Below are 16,209 nucleotides of genomic sequence, written 5' to 3'. Positions count from 1 at the left end.
CCTTACCAAGTATAAATGGCTAATTAATTCCATAAAACATAACAATGTGTTTTACAACCAAAGGAACTTGCCATTACCAACTCCAACACTGAATAAAAATCACGAAGGCAATATAGAATAATTCACAAAGTCAAGAAGTCCCTCAGTCAAAACACATGTAAATTAGCTTATAAATATGCTCACACAAATAAAAACTTTTACTTAGTTGGACAACTTAATTTAAGACTATACCCCGTGTCAAAATCATATTCTGTCATAAATATGAGTTCTAAATAGTCCAGTAAGCTCCTCCTGAGAGTTTTGAGATATTCTACTGTAGTCTAATTTGAATGAAAAAACTTCACTTAAAATCAAGCAGAAGCATATGATGGATTAACTCACCTTTAAACTATACATAAATATCTCTCAACCTGGAATATCAGTCTGGAGATATATGAATAATCATTCAGTTTCACAGATATTTAGGACTCAAATTTTCAATATAAATTCAGATCAGATAATTCAGCTCTGACACATGTGAACTGAATTTATTAGACAATTCTGTTTTCATTCAGGTGTATACTTTAGTGTAAACATCTATGTATTTCTACAGCATCAATATGGTTCAGTTAGTTATTTATAGAATTTCTCTCTCTCTTAATATATATAATATGATATACATATTCACATACATATATAAATATACATATTTATATCCATATTATACATTATATTATAGTCATATAATATATATCATAACTTATATATCTATATTCATTTTATACACGATATATATACATATATACATTATATATTATACATATCTATATTAGATGCATAAGTTAATACAGCTAATAGATATATTGATGTTTATCATATAAATATATATATAAATATAAATATATAGAGAGAGATAGAGAATTTAATAAACACTGTTCAAAGCAAAGGCAGTTCAGACAAACAATATTTCCACAGTTACAGCAGTTAGATGGTTAAAATCTAATAGAGACTTTTTCTTGATTTATGATTTTATAGATTAATAATTTAACCTAAAATACATTTCTTTGGAATAATATTAATCACTACTATTGCTTTAAGAAATAGTAGGAGAATCAATGTAAGAACTTGAAGAGGTGTCAATAATTCCTCCCAAAAAGGAACTAAATAAACCAGGTAGTTTTATGGGCAAGAAAAAATACTGCTTTCAAGGTCTATATTATTTCCATGCTCTATAAACTCTTTCTGAACATATCATAATAGAGAGGGTTCATAAAAAGTCTTTAATTAGTCTACTTTTCGTAAAACATTATAAGCAAAATTAAACAATATACAGTAAACTCTGAATCAGTATTTATAAGGTTTTGGAAAGGAGAAAGTGTTAATGTTGTTAATTTATAAAATAGAATCATGTTAACCACCTTGAAAAGTTAAAGGATAATTATATGAGGTTTAGTATTGAATTTGGAAAAGAACATATCCAGAGAGAAATCATATAAAAATTACAATCACAGATAATTGAGCTGAAAAACTAAAATTACAACATATCTTCTTTTGATTATCTGAACATTTAAAATTAAATATGCATAGCATATAATAGGGCGGAGAAATGCATATCCTTATGCTATCCTAGATCTAAATTGTTATATATTTTTTTAATGACTTGTTTTAAAAAATTAATTTAATTAATTTATTTATTGGCTGCATTGGGTCTTCATTGCTGGGCGTGGGCTTCTCCCTAATTGCGGCGAGCTACTCTTTGTTACAGTGCGTGGACTTCTCATTGCAGTGGTGTCTCTTGTTGTGGAACACAGGCTCTAGGTGTACGGGCTTCAGTAGTTGTGGCACGTGGGCTCAGTAGTTGTGGCTAGCAGGCTCTAGAGCAGATGCTCAGTAGTTGTGGCACACGGGCTTAGTTGCTCTGCGGCATGTGGGATCTTCCCAGGCCAGGGCTCGAACCTGGGTCCCCTGCATTGGCAGGTGGATTCTTAACCACTGCACCACCAGGGAAGCCCGAAATTGTTATATGTTTTTTTGATAACTGTCAATAGTTATCAAAAGTCCATTAACTAATCTTATAGGAATACTCTATGTTCTATTTCTTAAAATATATTTCAAAAGCAGAATTCAAGAGAAATGTCCAAATGTATATATGAGGATGATACTGCAATGATATTCATATATGTAAAAATATATAATATCTAAATATCTAATAATGATATGATGATGATCACAATGATTATAAGAGCTAATATTTATTGTATTCTTGCTATATACTAAGCATTAAATATTATCTCATTTAAACTTTAAAACAATCCCATCTTATATAGTTATTTTTTATAAGAATCTGAGAATCAGAAAGCTAAAATAATTTGCTCTGTAATATTTAATAGGAAAGTTATGAGGATGTATATTAAAACCAAATTGATCTCATTAACCATTTGCATTGCATCACAATAAAATATTAGTTAATATAGTGACTACATATTTTCTAAAAATTGTATGTGATACCATACAGCCTTTAAAACTAAGAAGACTATATAATAATTTGGAAAAATTCTTACAGTATATTATTAGTATATTACAAACTTATAAAAAATATTAAGTTGAATATATTGCATAACTGTATAATCTTATTTCTGTCTGAATTTATGGCAGCTCTGCAATGCATACATGAGTTGTGCATGCCTGAGTGTGTGTGTGTAGGGGGATGCATGGGGGAAGGAGAGAGAGAGAGAGAGATCAGCAAAATAAAATCTGCACATCCCTGCCCTTGTGGAACTTACATTCATGTGGGGAAAATAGACAACGTTTATAGAAACTAATATATTTAGAATATTCATTTTTGCATTCATGTAAGTGACAGGCAACAGTAAAACAAGGTAAGGGGGAAAAAGTGTGACCTAAGGAGTTGGCATTTTATGTAAAATGGTCAGTAAAGACCTTTGGGATAAGAGTTGTCAGGATGATTAGGGTGGTCTGGGTGAAAATGGTGGTTGGAGAAGGTCTTTGTGATAAAGGGTCATTTGTGACCTTGAAGAAGTGAGATAATGTCTTGAGAGTATCTAGGGAAGATCATCTCAAGAAGAAATAACAAGTTCAAAGGCCCAGTGATTGAAGTCTGATTGATAGGTTCAAACACTGCCAAGAAGCTATTGCACCTGGAGGGTAAGGAATGAAAGAACAAAAAAGGAGCCCTATATGAGGTAGGTCATGAGGGCTTTGTGGACCATTTTTGTGAATGTGGAACTTACTTTGAAATAAGCTGCCTTTGATGGCTGTCAAACAAAAAGTCATGTGCTGACATATATATAAAGTCTTAGTTCTCTCTTTTCCTAACCAGGGATTGAACCTGGGCCATGGCAGTAAAAGTGCCGAATCCTAACCACTGGGCCGCCAGGTAACTCCCATAAAGTCTTAGTTCTTAACAATTAAATCAATTATGATATTAATAATTTATACCAAAAAGCTCTGATCATATTCATGCCAAAGTATTTTATAAAATAAAATTATACACATTTTGAAAGGAAAATTCATTTTATTAATTTTACAGATGAGCTCTGATTTGTGAGTAAACAGGATAAATTTTATGTCTTTGATTAATTTTTTCCCACTTTTCAAGTTATGTGTACTAGGTTGGAAATTCCACTTAATGTTATAAATATACTACTAATACTTTTGGATGCAGCTTCAGATTACAAATATGAAATGCCTTTTATCTAGAATAATTATGATTCAAATATCAAGAAACATGGATGTGTGACATTATGAGAAGCAAAACAATTTTAGTAAAGTCACTTTTTCCTTTTTTTCTTACCATTTTTACTTTTTTACCTTTTTATCTTAAACAATGAGCTACTCAGTATTCTCTTTTCCAGTGTGTGGAATCTTTTCATTGTTGTGAGGGCATTAATTCATTATGTTTTTTAATCTTTTCTTAAAGGCTTACGTTTTTAAATTAAGACTTTCTTTCTTAGAGAAGTTTTAGTTTTAGAGAAAAATTGAACAGAAAGTACAGAGTTCTTATTTACCCCTTCCCACTACAGACAGTTTCCCCTATTAATGGCCTCTTGAATTTGTGTGGTATATTTGTTACAGCTGATAAGCCAATACTGACACAGTGTCATTAGCCAAAGTCTATAGTTTATAGTAGGGTCACTCTTTTTGTTGTATATTTCATGGGTTTTGACAAATACATAATGGCATATATTGATATTACAATAACATACAGAATAGTTTCACTGTCCTGAAAATCCCTTTTGCTCCACTTATTCATCCCTTTCTTCCTTCTATCCATCACCCCCATGACTACTGATCTCTCTACTGTCTCCATAATTTTTTTTTTTTTTTTTGCGGTACGCAGGCCTCTCACTGTTGTGGCCTCTCCCGTTGCGGAGCACGGGCTCCGGACACGCAGGCTCAGCGGCCATGGCTCACGGGCCCAGCCGCTCCGCGGCACGTGGGATCTTCCCGGACCGGGGCACGAATCCGCATCCCCTGCATCGGCAGGCGGACTCTCAACCAGTGTGCCACCAGGGAAGCCCCCTGTCTCCATAATTTTACCTTTCAGAATATAATATATCTGGAATCCTTTGGTACATAGCCTTCTCTGATTGGCTTCTTTCACTTAGCCATATGCATTTAAGTTTCCTCCATTTCTTTTCATGGCATGGGAGGCTCATTGTTTCATATCACTGAATAATACTCTATTGCATGGATGTACCACAGTTTGTTTATCCATTCACCTACTAAAGGGCATCCTGGTTGCTTGCAAGTTTGGCAGCTATGAATAAAGCTTTTGTAAACATCTATGTGCAGAATTTTATGTGGACATAAGTTTTAAACTCCTTTGAGTAAATACCAAGGAGTGTAATTTTTGGATCATATGGTAAGAATATATTTAGTTTTACAAGAAATGACCAAACCGTTTTCCACAGTGTCTATACCACTTTGTGTTCCTGCTGACAGTCAATCAGAGTTCCTATTGCTTCACATCCCCACCAAAGTTTGTCGTTGTCAGTGTTTTAGATTAGCCATTCTAATAGGTGTGTAGTGGTTTTTCATTGTTGTTTTAATATACAATTAACAATATAATATTCATTATATTTTTAAATGTCTGCTTTGGTGTCACCAATTCTGGAATTTAATGATATAGAACTCCATGGAATGTCCTTCCTCATTTTGGTGGGAAGAGAGAGATCAAGAAACTAGAAAATAATTAATATAACGTGATGCTATATATTCTAATATAGTGAAATATCTAAGACTTCATAGCATATGATATAATCTAAACAATGACAAGTACAATAAAGAAATTAAGTCTGGGATGGGGAAAACAAGTGAATAGATCTGTGGGGGATTCTCTATAGTTCAAAAGAAAGGGAATGTGATAGTGGTGCGGGCTATAGGGCATCAGCTGCAGAGTTGATAAATGTTTATAATTTCAAAGATTGGCTTAGATATGTGGTATGAGAAAGAGATAAATCAAGAGCCAATCCTAGATTTTTGGACGTGTGGTGCTATTTACTGACATGGGAAAGACTAGATAAACGGGATGAGGAAAAGCTGAAAGCAGGTTTCTTTTGCAATATGTTAAGGTTCTGTAAAGATTAAAAATTCAGCAAAAAGTCCCAAAAACTGCTCATAAATTTAATCATTTTTCTCATACAGTCTACCACTGTTACTGAAGTAACAAGACTAGAACACAGTCTTACTATAGAAATTCAAATTATTTCACTGCTTGGGAAGAACAGAGGGATAAAGGAGTTTAAAACTGTCTCCTCATCTACTTATTCATATCCCTTGGCAAGAGTGGTTTAATATCCAGATGCTTGAGAGGAAAAGAGAAAAGGAGGGAAAAAAACGAAAAATCCTCCAGCATATTTGAGACCTGAAGATGCAATAACACATTTTCATCTTTGCATTCCAAACTATTTCTCTTATAACGGCTCATTCACACTGTTTAAACACAGATGTCTCTTCAGTGAAAACTCTCCCTGTACTGTGTTTAACATAGTTATATATTTTCTGCCCCAATTTAATCCCTCTCTACCTCTGATTTACATTTTAACAAGCTCATTCTGGCAGTTGCTGCTGGAGAATAGATTGGAGTTCCAAGAGTGAATGCACGGACTCACCCTGGAGGCTGCTGCAGTGGCTGTGAAGTAAATACCAGAAAATGGTTCAATTTAACGATGACACTGCAAAAGTGGAGAGATTCAGTACCATTGGTGATCATTTGGGCACAGGTGGTAAAGACAGGAAGGAATAAAAGACTCCCAGAGTTTTGACTTTGAGAAACTGGATAGATGGGAGAAACCTTTATAGACACATTGAATTTAAAGAATCTCTACAAGATGGAAATTGTCACTCCTTTAATTGGCCTTTGACATTTCAGAGAACACACTGAAAGCCCTTTTGAAAAAAACCAACCAGTATCTTGAAATGCGATTGGTATTTAAAAAATAGTTTTCATGGGTTATTTCTTTTTATTTTTATTTATCTCTATAAACATCTTTTTGCAAAGAGAAATTAACATTAACATTAAATTAAATTAACATTAAATTAACATAGGTGTCTATATTAGTTGTTCATAGCTTTTGGGTTTCTTAAAAATTTCTCTGGAGAGATTATAAAAATATTATGTATGTTCTCTTTTGCCATTTTAATGGCTTTTATTTCTTATTTTGACTTTTAATTCAGCTTACATTAATTTTATATAGTGTGTGAAAGGATACTGATCAATTTTGTCTTCAGAATGGTTGTCACTTATGTGAGAACTATCTATTAACTAATGATATAGATTTTAATGGGTCAATGCCTTATACATACTGGGACACCTACAAGTTATATCAGATAACATCCAGCTGGTTTTCTGGAGATGAGACCTTATGGGTCTTACAGATAGTTGAAGTGGTCACATGTTTATTTTAGGGACAGGCATTTCTGATACATGTGTTCATACACTATTACAGATTAGTGATGTTTTTAAGAAATTTAATGTTGAAACATATACTGAAACACATACAGCATAAATATGTTAGAAGAAGGTATAAGAATACATTAGTGGTACATATCTTATATTTTTTATTATTTGATTAATAGAAAAAGTTTGTACCTTCAATTTTATTTATCATCCTGCTATATTATTAATAATAATATCACTCTTTTCAAATGTATTGTCTCTGTGGGGCAATTTCAAATGACCTTTATTCTTTTCTCCTCCTGGAAAGAAGCAAGCAGGGAAGGGGCTAAGCATGATGCCCACTTTATTTAGACTCTGAGTGTCCCCACTACGCTTCACACAGCAAACAGGCCTACATTCTCCTTCCAAGATCTGGCCCTGCCTACGGATCTAGTCAGCACTGGATCCCTGTGTTTACTTTATTTATTTATGTATTCATGTACTCACAAGTCCATCTTGGTATCCTGGAAGTCATTTCGCTTAAGTGGTTGTCCAATCTGACCATAAAAGCGGTGATCTTCATTTCCTTGTTCAGAGAATATTGGTGGAATAGTTTTGCTGTCTGTGGACAAAGCTCATCCCCAGAGGTATAACTATGAAAAGTCTAAAAGCTACTGTTAAAAACTACTCAATGCCTTTTTATAGTCTATGCAGAAAATACACAAACTTTATAGATAAAACTTTTTATAACAGCAACATTTACAGTGGTGAAAAATTGGAAACAACTTCCTTGGAAACTTGTGACTTAATTTTCACATAGCTGCGACTTTATTGTTACCGTGTAAATTACTAAAGCATAATGTGTAGTCCAACACATTTCAATTTTGTTTTTCTTCGCCCCATAAGAAATAAACTCAGTAGCTTTATTTTCTATCAATTGCAATAAATATAATTAGTCTTAAATAATATAATTATGAAGCTTTCTTTTCAATCAGGCCTTTATCAACTTGTACCAAAAAGTACTTGTGTTCTGTGTAACCAGTGTCATTATGACCTAAAAGCTTTGTGCCTTTTATGTACTTTAGTCTGAAATGTTTACTGCTACTGTTACATTTTGCAATTACAGTGAAGTGAGGCAGAAAATAGCAGTTCAAAAAATGTGTTCAAGTAATGAAGTTTGAACCATTAGTTTCAAGGCTGTTGTTATTTTAGTAAATATTTAATCTTCCTAGCAGCATGGGTTCCTAATTGATCTTTAAGTATTATTGTTCCTGGACACTTCTAATCGACCCCTAATTGCTACATTAAGGCAGTTAGGGAATAAAGTGTAACGGATGGTGGAGACTTTTACAGTACACTAAATCAACAGAATATAGCAAAATTTACAATTCATTTTTGTCATTGAAATTTGAAACAAAATACACTAATGCCCATATATATGCTGATCTCCCTTATTTTGCAGAGCTCTACCAATCTAAAGAAAAGTATAGGTAATATATTCCATTTATGTAAAATAAGATTTCACATGTCCAGTAAATTTTAAGGTGATTTAAAATCTCTTCTAGGAATAGTTATTTTTGGTAGTATACAGGTTTCTATGTATTCCATCTTAAGTTTTATTTGGATCATTTAAAATATCTATATCTATTTGATAGCAGGTGAACTGCTTTCATTAATTTAAGAGGAGTTTATTGAACATCTACATAATATGCAAGATACTGTAAACTAGAGAAATATAACACAAAGTCTTTCCCATATTGCTAATAACAGTTATATAGACATGGGGAGACAACTCTTACATCTCACATAAGATCCATTTCTAACTTTCCTTATATGCTTTAATGTTACCAGTTATCTTTCCATCTGTTACCCTTCACTGTATGCAGTTGTTATAGTTACTAACATTCTTAAAATGTAATGCTGTGAGTGTATCACTGTTTTACAGAGGGTTTCTAACTGTTGGTATGTTATAGCATCCTTTATTTGGTTTATCCTGGATGCAATACTTCAAGCAATGTAATCTTTTTGTGAAAGCAAAACATTTCTATGGAGAAACTGTTCCCCTACTCAGCCAGGAGGGGCTCACCTCGTGGGCATGGAGCATTTTTTTCAGAGACAAACATGTTGTGCACTTAATGCCAGTTACAACCATACCTCTGCCCTTTTATGCAGCTCTCAGAAGGATGTTTTATTTCGTTTTTCCTAGGGTTACAGTTTATAAGACTGGAACCTATTTTGCCCCCACATATAAAAAATGTACCTGAAAACAAACGTAACACAAAAGGAAAGAGACCAGAGGACACAACTATACAGACCGGGTCCTACTGATTCTGTTTGAGCTCCTGTATTCAGCTCTGCTTGAAGATTCTGAAGCACTGGACTTCCCAGTTCCATGAGTGAATCCATGAGTTCACTTTTTTAAGGCATTTTTTTTAGTTAGATTTTTGTCACATAAATAAGAAAGATTATTTAATAAAAATAAATTAGTAATGGGTGTATAGGCTGTTGGTGGTGATCGAGGTAATTTTCTAAAGTACCTTGTGTAAACTAGAGAAATATAACACAAAGTCTAGGAGGGTAGAAAGTCAGAAATCCTAATCAAGCAATAACAAAATGTCTGACTAATGCAAACGTTGTTGTTTCTTGTTGCTTAGATCATACACTTATTGATGGTAAATGCTATTTGATGAAATCAGAGTAAATATCAAAATGTCACGGGGGGTTCAGTAAGAACCTATAAAAAGGAGGCAAACAGTTGTACCTGGCACATCTGAATTGAGAGATAGATTCTGCCCTCATAAAGAAGACATTATGCCTGAAGTTAGTGACCCAGATGTTTGCAAGAGATGGCCACACACCTTGTAGGGATTGAAAAGTGAAATTCCCTTTCTAAAACTCAAGTTGGTGTAAGAAAAGCCAGGGAAGCTGGAAACAGTAAATATGACTGAGACCCATTTCAGCTGTGTTTCCTCAGCCAATGTGAAACTACATTGTGAAGAGTAAACCACCAATATCTGTGTCTATGAGTTGCTGGGGTATGTTTTCAGATTCCACATTGAGGTGAGATCATACAGTCTAGTCAGCCCTCCATATTCACAGATTATACATTCGCAGATTCAACCAACCACAGATCAAAAATATTTGAAAAAAATTTCCAGAAAGTTCCAAAAAGCAAAACATAAATTTGCCATGCACAGGCAACTACTTACAAAGCATATACGTTGTATTAGGTATTATAATAATCTAGAGATGATTTAAAGTATATGGGAGGATGCTCATAGCTTATATGCAAATACTACACCATTTTTCAAAAGGAACTTGAGTGTCTGCAGATTTTGGTATCCACGGGGGTCCTGGAACCAATCCCATGTGGATACTGAGGGATGTCTGTGTTTGTCTTTCTCTGATGAAGTAGTGGTAAAAAGGTACACACTTCCAGATATAAGTAAGTTTGGGGGATGTAATGTACTGCATATTGACCACAGGTAATATTGTATTGTGTATTTGAAAGGTGCTACAAGAGTAGATCTTTAAAGTACTCTTCACAAGAAAAAAATTGTAACTATGTGTGGTGATGGATGTTAACTCAAATTACTGTGGTAATCATTTCATGTTATATACATATATCAAATCATTATGGTGTACACCTAAAACTAATACTATATGTTAATTATATCTCATTAAAACTGAAAAAAAAAAAAAGTAAGCCATCAGGATGCAGCAAAGGGAAGGAGAAAAACTGTTTCTATTCTTTTAATGAAATGGCCAAAATGACAGTGGCCAAGGTACCAGTCACTTGGCCTGAGGAAAAAAAGTGAGTGACATATTAATACCTCTTACTTAAGGACGAAAATATTAAAGACAGATCTTACTTAAGGCTGACAAGACTGAAGCTTTGTGTACTATAAACCCATGGATTGGAAAAAAATGAAAATTGACCAGAGGACTACTGAAGTATTTTAGGGAGTCACCATCTGTCAAATCTGCCTTATTTTCTGTGTTTGAAAGTAAGGCAACACAGAGGGAAGAAGAGGAGAGATAGAGTGAAAGAAAAATAGTGTGATGTCATCCTCAGAGACTGGGTAGCCAGCTCTGCAGATAGAGCCCTAATTACAGAAACATTAATCCAGCCCCGGCCTTCCCCTTCCACACCATGCTGAGTTCAGTTTATAACCCTTGAAACAAAACAATTTCATAAATGCTTTTTCTATCAACTACCTAAATATATTTCTTCTCTTCTCTCCTTTCTTTCTTTCTCTCTCTCGTTCTCTCTTCCTTCCTTCCTTCCCTCCGTCCCTGACCTACCTCCTGTCTTCCTTTTCTCTCCCTTCTTTCCTTCTTTCTTTCCTTCCTTCCTTCCTTCCTTCCTCCCTCCTTCTCTCCCTCCCTCCCTCCCCTGCTTCCTATTGCTTCTTAAAGTAAAAGAGGCTGAAATGCAGATACATATCTCTGATTCTAACAGTACCTCTGCTTAAATTAAGATAAAATATTTGTAGATGAATTCCATTTCCCCAAGATTTAGAAGATAATTTAGGTATGTTCAAGTGTATAAGATCACTCCCTCCCCTATGACTTTATTTGACTATTACTATATTTCATAAATTCTAAACATGTTAGTGTTACTGGAAGTGGGGGTCCGGCTGCTTGCCATTCAAAAGCCAATAAAGAGGCAAGCAAGTGCACAGGAAAGTTTGCTTTATTTAGGATACCAGCAGCCAGGGGGGAGGGTGGACTCCTGTCCAAAGGCCAACTACCCTCCCCCCCCGCCCCCTCCCCCTGACAATCAGTGGGCAAGACCTTTTATAGACAGAGGGGGGGTGCTACATGTAGAAACAGCACAGTCAGCTCTGACAGTCATCTTGAAATTGGTCATGCAGTGGTCTGACAGCATCATCTTGATTGTTTTAAGTACAGTTAACCTTCAGTTCCAGGGTCAGTTTGTTCCTATTTCCTTAAGGCCAGTTCTCAGAATTATGGCAGCTTATGTCATGGCTACAGTCTGGTCATCATGTAGTTAACTTCTTCCACGTGGTGTGGGTTTCAGGATCTACAAGTCAGCTCACAGAATATGGCTCAGAATATTATCCATAGACACTGAGAAGGAGCTAAAGGTCCTCGACTTTGCTTACTGACTAAACTATTACTGTTTTGTCCTGTTTGACTAATTTTCTTTGCTTCTGCATTTTCTCACTTCTCTGATTAAACTTATCCTTTGCCTAATTTTTTCCACAGACAAAAGGCAGGCAAAGGACATGGCGGGGGGAATTACCATAGGGTCCTGCTCTGTTTCATTATTATATTATTGTATTACATTACTGTTATATTATTATCACTTAATGAAGAATCTTTTTTTCTGACATAACTCACAATACTAATAATACTTACAATACATATGACTCATCATACTTTTAAAGAAAAATATTTTAGTGTTGGATTTTCTTTGTAATTAACCTTCACAACTTTAATATGGATATATAAAGGTCCTTATAAAAATATTGAATTATTCTGTTTATTAAATTAGGCATCAATTTTGTTTTACCCTTGAATAATTTTTATTAATTTTACTTGCATTAATAATTGTGAGTAAATCATGTGAGTAAAGCTGTGAATATTCATTTTAAAAGTATATAGAGAAATTAATAGTTTTTTTCTCATTTTATTTGGGTTCACTGAATCTCTGATTTTGATTGTATCCCACTACCTTCTTCTCTGAAATTGTGAATAGTTGCTAATCATTAATGTCCTCTTCATTTTAGGTTTATATTTTGTCATAAAATATGTATAATAAAAAAGTTTCTGTAAACATGACAGTATAATATTGGAATAAAAATTCTTTGTGAGATATATATATATATATATATATATATATATATAGTAAAATATATTATTCAGTATATTGTACTAAACTTCAATTCAGACTCATGTTACCAGGTTAGAAATTCATTATAATATTATGGCTAAAGTAGTTTATGTTCAATTTAGGGACACTGTATACCATAAATCTGAAATGATAAACTGGTCATACCCATTGACTATTGGAGTCAAGATAAATCTAATTTTCATTGAAGTTGCTTATTAAATCTGTTCAATTTCTAAAAGGTAATTTATTTCCTCATTATAGCTGTGATGAGAGTAGTAGCTACAGAACTGTTTAATTATGAAAAAAATATATGCTGAATAACTAGCTAATTAAAGTCACTAAACTTCTTGATGTTTTTCCTAATTAAGCCTGTGGGAAATGGAGGGGGTATTTCCAATTACCATAAACCATGTAAATACACTGACTGCTGCAATTTGAAGTTTGTCTTTACATTTAAAGACTTGGAAGTCACAGTGCACCCAGAGAGAAGTAACACAATTTGATCATTTTTTTAATGAAAAAGTAAGCTAATAAATTGCCTCCAAAATATGTAATTTTGAAAGAACAAAAAGTTAAAGGAAGAAGGTAAAGATGGTTTCAGATTGTAAGATCCTTGACATCAGAGATAATATATTATGACTCTTTAAATTGGCAATAACTAAGATAGGTACGGTAAGCATTTTTTTTCACTATTTCATAGAGGAAGAAAGCTAGATTTGATTCCTTAAAATAATCATAATTGGCAAAGTTTTCCTTTTTAACAGTTTTTATAAGTTACTAAAACTATGAACATTTTCTTCAGTGAAAACTTTCTCAGTGGAAATAGGTGAGATGAAATTTTAATCAATTGATTGACTAATTAATAAATACTTATATAATATTCTTTATCTCCCCCAAATAATACCAGAGAAGCTGATAATAGAACAAAATTAAATTCACTGCAGTAAATGAGAAAACTATCCTGTTGCATTCTCAGCATTCTCTTAGAAGGGAAAGTCAAAAGTGGGATATGCATAGGACTTTGTGGTCTGGGTTCAAGTAGTTTAAGACAGGCTTTTCAAGGTGGGGAATTGTTTGGCATTTGGTAAAATTAGCGATACTATTTGTGTTATTATTAGGATTGGCAGAGTGAGGAAAGGGTCTTGAAATGAATGCTGATGAACAAACAGAAGGTGTTTAATAAGTGAGCTGTTTGCTATTGTCTGAAATTTATTGGTGAGAATTTCTTCAAGTAAATAGTCAAGTTATTTATTGGTTGATGGTTTAATCTTTCTTGGGCATAGGTTTTTTGAAAGAAACAACTAAGTCATGTTGATATGGGTGATCTACAGTCCTAACACAGTCATATTGACAAGGAGCCTCTTGATTATTGATACTTACTATATGCCCAGTCTTGTTCTAAGTGCTTTTTAATTAACTAATTTAATTCTCATTACAAATTTATAGATTATGTTCTGTTCTTATCCTCATTTTACAGATGAGTAAACTGAGGATCAGAAAGGTTAAATAACTTGCCCAGGGTCAAACCACTACATTAACATTTATACATTTATCTGTTAATAGTGTTTATCTTTGAAGTGGAGGAAGTAGAGAGAAATGGGGAGGTGGAAGGAAGGTGTGGATAAAGAGCTATTACATTTTTTTTGTTATCATTAGTATTAAATAAAGTGTATAAAGCATTAAAACTAAAGAAGTGAGACATGGCATTGAGATATTCTTTTTAAATTTTTACCTCAGATATTTGCAAATATTATAATGATCAAAATTGTTTCTTTTTATTTCAAATACCAATATTTCCAGAATCAACTGAAAATATGGCTTAAAAGAGGATTCTCCTAATATAGTAGCCTGTACCATTTCTGTATACTTTATTTTGAAAGTAACTGGAAAATATATATGTAACTGATGTTCTTGTTTGTTGAGTAGTAAAAGGGATTAATCTCTACATGTTGTTATATATGATATGTTTGACAGGACTGCGTTTAAGAGCTGATTTTTGCAAATGTGATTGCAAATGCATGGATTACTAGAACTAAACCTTATATTCCAAGAATTTAAAAATGGAATAAACAGTAGAATGAATACATCTACATATTGTGGCAAAAGAATAATAGGATATATAATGCCATAATGTTGAAAAAGTGCTTAATTACATATAAATAATAAAATAAGGAAAATATAATTTTATTTTCTAATTACAATGGATATATTCTTAAAAAGTCTCTTATGCACTAATTTCTCTAATGTGTCTAAATAAAATTTATGATAGACATAACTTAGACCTATACCCTTTGGTACAATTAGACTGAAATGGAATTTTCTGACAAAATTAACAGGAAGAGGTTTTAATCTATGCAGCGGAGTAAGGCAATTTCAGGTAAAGCAAAGAGATTGATCAGAAGCAATTAAAAATGTCCTGGGAGTTTCTGAGGAATTACAAGAAGTCTAGGGTGTCTGAAGTATCGCATTTGAGCATGAGAAGTATGGAGTTTAGACCTAAACTTCTTACAAAGAGCTATGAGTATATTTGAGCAAGGATGTAAAATTACATTTGCCTTCTAGAAAGATTTAAATATTAGCAAAATCTGATACTGTGGAGAATTGATTGTAGCATGGGAAGTTTCATGGAGATCAATGACAATTGAATCATTCTCATCAAGGGAAGTTAGTACTGAACAAGATTTGAAATCAAACTGAACAGAATTCCAGTTATACCTTTGCCATCTTGTAGCTATAAAGGACTTAAATACACCAACAACATGAATGATATAGGATTACATGAAACAGATCACCTATGGTCGAAGATGAGCATGCATGCACACACACATGTTACAGTTATCAGTAATGGTTATGAGGAATAAAGGACAGGTGGTTTTTTAATATTATGATGAGAGTTTCAGTTGGGTTAGTAGATGGGATACTGCTATTTCTTTAAGTTAAATAAGACATTAAAAGGCATAGGTTTGAGAAAAAAGACAGAGTTTAGTTTTCAGTATGTTGAATTAGACATGACATGTGGAAAGACCTACAGAAGGATCTCACGAATGGTCAAGAAACCTATGATGGAACAGCAGTGAGGAATGGGAAGATGAAACAGCCCTGGAAATGGGGTAGATACGGAATGAGTATGTTGATTATATCAATATGATGTTCCAAGTTCTAGAAGAGAGGAAGGAGTTACTCAAACAGCTGAAGCTAGTAGTTGCTTTTGAAAATGCACTTGTAGTAATATTGGATTAAAGTGGGTAAATGTATCTAACAGAAAGTTTGCCACTCATCAATTTGATACACCTAAATAGAAAAATACAAGATTATGTTCTAACATATTATTTCCACTAATGGAAAGGCAACAATTGCTAAAATATAAAGAAGTTTGATATCCTAATAAGTGCCTCATTTTAACATATACTTGATAATGTAATGTTTTTCTCTTAGGCAATAGTATAAATCTAATACAATTTAGAATGCA

Source organism: Delphinapterus leucas, chromosome 1 (assembly GCF_059928025.1).
Source record: "Delphinapterus leucas isolate spDelLeu-1000000601 "Yukka" chromosome 1, BTC_Dleu_Yukka2, whole genome shotgun sequence".
NCBI lineage: Eukaryota > Metazoa > Chordata > Mammalia > Artiodactyla > Monodontidae > Delphinapterus > Delphinapterus leucas.
The sequence above is the reverse complement of the archived record's forward strand: the minus strand, read 5'-3'. Positions refer to the sequence as shown.